Raw genomic sequence first — 6,028 nt, forward strand, 5'->3', positions numbered from 1 at the left:
AAAAAAAAGTCGAAACTTTAACTTCTCATAAGCAATACCATGCACTGATATGATACAGTGCACATCGCAACAAGGAGTGTTATTACCAGAATAAAAGGGGGCATTTCATAATGACAGAAAGGTCAATTCATTAGAAAAACATAGCCACAGATATATATGTCTCTAATAGTGAAAATACATTAAGAACAGATAAAATTATCCAAAATCATAATTGAATGTTAGTATTTCCCCTTTCAGCAATTGCTAGAACTAGACACAAAGTGTAGAAGGACATACCAACCATCGTGACCTAACTGACAGGAGTGCAGAACACATTCACTGCAATGCGCAGAGTACATTCGGCAAGACAGACCATGTACACGGGCATCTCAAAAGTCCTTGAAAGATTGAAATTTATAGAATTTCTCTGACCACAATAGAATGAATTGGAAATAATATACCTAAGTATCTAGAAAACCTCTTAATATTTGGAAATCAAACACTTGTAATAACTTAAAATCAATGATGAATAAAAAGAGAAATAGAAAATATTTTGTCCTGAAAGGTAATGAAAACAAATGGAAATCTGTGGGATTCGACTAAAAACAATGCTTTCAGGAAAGCGTAGTTCTAAAGCCAAAAGTTCTAGGAAGAAAAACAAATCCCCAGCTAAACTGACAAAGGACAAAAGGAGACAAACCACCAATCAGGAATGAAAGCAGGAAAAGCACTGCAGCTTGAGTCTACAGACATGAAAAAGATAAAGATGATCAATTTTATGACAGACACAATAGACAAAATCTTTGAAATACAACACAATGGAAGTGAAAACAAGGAGAGGTATACTAAGACCTATTAAGGATGTTTGTTAGTCAAAGCTATCCTTAAAGCAACTTCTTAACCTAGATGATTCCACTGGTAAATTCTATTCACTGCAACTTGACAAAAATTTTTTAGAAAATGGGAGACCTTCCCATTTAGCTCATGAGACCATTGTAACCTTTTTTTTTTTTTTTAAATTTATTTATGATACAAGAGCTGGGGTACAGGCCAGAGATGCGGGGGGAAGGGGTGAGAGGATTCACCAGACAGAGCAGGGAACAGAACAGGCAGATAGACTGAATTACACTGCTGAGGGGAGCAGCGGGCAAGTCAGGAGAGGTCTGCTGCACCATGTGGGTGGCTCCCTGGCTGGCTGGGGATCGAACTCGTGCTGCAGAGGCTGTGGATTGCTTCATAGTATGGTGCTTAACCCCTTGCACCACCAGGGAGGCCCCAAGGCCATTGTAACCTTATCAAAACCTGGTGAAGATATTACAAGACAAACTACAGATCATTGTTTGACCATAGGTCCACAAGTATTTATTTGGTAGTTAGTATTGTTAAGGAACAATGTACTAGGCAAGTCAAATCCAGCAATATCGAAAGATTACTATGTATATCATGACCAAGTTGGGGTTAAACCAATTCTTGGTTTACTACTTCAAAGTCAAAATATTTATGTTAACAAAATCAAGAGTTATGGTTTTAGTAGATTCAGAAAAAGAAATTTTTAAAAAGCCACCATAAAATCTCTGAGCAAATCAGGATTAGAAGGGAACTTATTTTTAAGTTGGTAAAAGGCATCTAAGGAGGATGGGGGTGAGAACTGCTAATAGATTCCCATATTTAGTGGTGAAACACTGACTACTAAGTCAGGACAAAGGGCAAGATGTCTACTTTTTTTTTAAAGAATCATTTTTATTTATGCATACAAGAGCTGGGGTGTAGGCCAGAGGTGGCGGGAAGGGAGGTTTGAGAAGATTCACCAGAGACAGAGTGGGGAGCCGAATAGGCAGATCCACTGAAACACACTGCTGAGGGGAGCAGCGGGTGAGACAGGAGAGGTCTGTTGTGCCATGTGGGTTGCTCCCTGGCCGGATCGAACCACGCTGCAGTAGGTGCTGATAGCTTGATAGCGCTGACTTTAACCCCTGCATCACCAGGGGGACCCAAGATGTCCACTCTTACTGCCTTTACTCAGCATTATACTAGAGGTATATTCATGACATAGGATTAAATCAATGTTTTTTTAGGACACAGAAGAGAGCGTCCCTGTGGCCTAGGGGTTAAGTCTCAGCACTATTACTGCTATGGCCTGAGCTCAATCCCTGGCCAGGGAGCAACCCACATATGGTGCAGCAGATCTCTCGTCACATCTCCTGCTCCCCTCAGCAGTGTATTTCAGTAAATCAGCCTGTGATGCTCCCCACTCTCTGGTGAACCCTTTCACCCCCTGCACCTCTGGCCTGCACTCCAGTTCAATGCAAACAACAACAAAAAACAGGACACAGAAGACTAGTGCAACAAAGAAAAGCAATAAAAGGCAAAAAAATTAGAAAGGGAAGGCCTCCTCGGTAGTGCAGCGATTAAAATATCAGCACTATCAAGCTATCGCCAGCCATCATGGGCATGAGTTCGATCCCCAGCCAGGGAGCTAACACAGGTGGCCCAACAGACATCTGTCTCGCCTGCTGCTCCCCTCAGCAGTCTATTTTGGTAGATCTGCCTGTTCTGCTCCCCACTCTGTCTCCGGTGAATCCTCCCCCCACCCACCTGGCATCTCTGGCCTATACCCCAGTTCTTGTATGCAGAAATAAAAATTAAAAACAATTAGAAAGGGAGAAATAAAACTCTTAACAGAATACATGGTGGTTTATGTCAGTGATCTTAGGGAATCCTGAAAAGTAAATAGACAACTGGTAAGTGGATTTGGCTGGGTCACAGGATATAAGATCAGTGTACAAAAATCAGTATTTTTACATACCAGCATGGGACAGCTGCATTTTGCAATGTTAAACACAATTGACATGAAACAGTAAGTTTAGTAAAATACATCTAAGACCTATGTCCTGAAAACTTTTATAAAGCACTGCTGTGAAAAAGACCCAAATAGACATGCCTTGCTCATATACTCACTGGAAAATTGAATATTGTTAAGATAAATATTCTTCCCAAAGTGATCTACAGATTTCTACTATAAACCCAGCAGAGTTTTGGGTAGAAATTGACAAACCGGTTCTAAAATGTTTCAGAAATGTAATCATGAACAAAATTGGAGACTTATGCTATGCTACCTCATTTCAATTTACCATAACAGAAATTATGTGGTACTGGCAAGGGAAACAGATCAATAAAACAATATAAAGTCCATAAATCAGGCTAACACTTAAAAAGCCATTTGATTTTTGATAAAAGCACCAAAGCAATACAACAGGAGAAGTGTTTTCAATAAATGGTATAGCAAAAAATGGCTTAGCTCTATGGGAATACACAAATCTGCTTTCAACCAGATACCATACAAAAAGTAACTCAAAGAGGATTATAGATCCATGGATGTAAAATCTAAAATTATAAAGTCAAAAGAAAAAATGAGACTATATTCATGACACAGTAGACGTCCAGTGTTTCTCAGGACACAGAAGACCATTAAAATGATCATTAACTTACAGATTTATTTATGCAAATATATTTTGGGAGAATACAGTCACAAAATATATCTGACAAGAGATTTATATGCAGAACACATGAAAGATACAACTCAAAAATGAAAAAACTGACAACTGAAAAATATTGCTATATGAATGACCAGTAAGCAGGTGAAAAGTAGTCATCAGGGAACTGCAAAAAACCACAATGAGAGCACTATGTACCTATCCAAATGGTGAGAAACACCAATTCCAACTGTTGACAAAGCAAGCAGAACCATCATCACAATGTATGTACAATGACCCTAACACTTTGGAGAAAGCTGTGTCACCTACACACCTGTGTATTTATCCTAGAAATTCCACTCCCATGGATTTTTACCCAAGAGAAATGAAAATCTCTACCTAAAGACTAGACACCAGCATTGTTCACAAAGCCCCAACATGGAAACCAGTGTATTCACAGAGGACTAGTTAACCATGAAAAGCATCACATTACATGTAATGATGCAGGTTAATTTAAAGAATGTGCTGCCAAGGCTTTAAACAAAGGCCTAAACACTTTATGGTCCATTTCTATGAAGTTCCAGGACAGGCAAAACAATGCTGGAAAAAACTGGGTGGTTCTGGCGGCTGAGATGACATGCATGTGGCATGAGGGAACTATCAGATGGCAACAGTCTGGGTTAGACAGATGCATGCATTTGTCAAAACTTACCCAATTGTGTTATTAAAATTTGCAGCTTCATTATATGAAAATTTTTACCTAAAAAAAGAGCAAGCAATGTTAAATCATCATGGTAGCTTTTCAATGACTTCAAACAGTTCTAAGGAGACCCAGAAAATTGCCTGTTCAGTAACTGACAATTATCAAACTTTTAAATATATATCACATACTGTGCTAAATACTTTGTGTGGCATTCTCTAATAAAAACCCAATGAAAGTAGGACCCATTATTTGCCCATTTTACAGATGAGAAAATTGAGGCTCAGCAAGGGTAACTTGTCCAGTATCAAAACCCTGCATACAATTTGGATTTTTTCTGTTGATGATTATCTCCAGCCCACTCAAACTTGCCAGAAAGAATAATGTGCAATCTACACAATAAAGACAATTGCTATTTGGCTGAATTCTTATTGCCCGATAGTGGCTTGTATGTTTGAGTTTTTACCTAGGAGTTAAATCACTTTCAAGTGTATACAAGAATGAGTATTAGAACACTATTTGGAGAGCTTGTTTTTTTAAACCAGGCATCCTTTCAAAACTTTTTTTCTTCATATAAAATCATATATGGAAACCTTTAAAAAATACAGTTCAAAACAGAGGGTTGAGGACCCCAAAGACTTACCTGTTCCATTTATCCCGTGCTTCCAACTTCTCCATACACTGTCCTACGGGAGGGAGCCCAGTCACTTAACTTCCAGAGCTTAGTCTCTCAAGTGGGAGATTCACTGTGGGATGCGCACACATTCCTCTCCACACTCATGCAGGCACACACAATTTTACAGAAAGATACTTGTAATATCCCTCTACTTCATGATGCACTTTTGATACTTTTTGTGATAACCACCAAACTGATTAAGTGAGTGGATAGTTCAAGAAGCATCTTTTGAAAAACTGCTCTAAGTGCTGCCAATACTTCCTGAACTTGTCTTTGACATCACCAGTGCAAAATGGAGAACCTCTGAGAATATATGCAGGCAGGGGCTGAGTAAATGACTTACAAAGAACAAGGTCGCATGGACAACACATCTGTACTCTCCATAAAATCTTAAGTTTTACACCAACAATGAGTTATCCCAATTCTTCTTTGGAAAATAGAAATCTCACTGAAGCCTTTCTAATAAAAATAAGGTTGGTGTTTAATTATTTTTAATTGAAATTGGAGGCAGAGACTGATGAGGTTGTAAGCAGACATTTTCTTAATAAGCTTACTTGCTTTGGATTTCAAGTTGCATAATTTTCTAGGCTAACGTTCCTTTGAAGGAGTAATCAATCCTTTTCTTTTTATCCAAAGCAGGGAGGAAAGGTCATAAATGAAGAATGTGAGGTAGCGTTGAGATTCCAGAAGCTGCTGTTGTGATACAAATACCCAAACCTAAGCAGGCCTGCCACTAGCTGCTGTGTCTATACTGCTCTTCCAGCAAGCTAAGGCGGCTCACCACACCCTTTCAAAATGCTGTTTCATAGTGGTTTGGCCAGGTGGTACTACTATCTTCTCATTTCAAAATGCAGAGGCCAGTCCTAACGTTCATGATCAGAGTGTAGCACCACCTAACCTAATACTGGAGAAGACAAACACCTCAAGGGCAGAGTAACAAAATTCATAGGTCAACCTCAGAATGATTTATATTTTATCTGGCTCCACAGAGGTGGTGGAAACAAAATCAACTACAAATAGACAGGAATCCTGAAATGTAAAATTTTTTTAATACATTTTAAAAGCACACAGAGGTCTCTTGATTTATAAAAAAATAAATACATAACATGACACAATTATTCATGATCGTGGGGCTCTCATGAGGTCAAATTCTTTAATGGATGTGATGTGTCAAATGTAAACACACATGATCTGTTACAC

The sequence above is a fragment of the Talpa europaea genome (assembly GCF_964194135.1).
Source record: "Talpa europaea genome assembly, chromosome: 8".
NCBI lineage: Eukaryota > Metazoa > Chordata > Mammalia > Eulipotyphla > Talpidae > Talpa > Talpa europaea.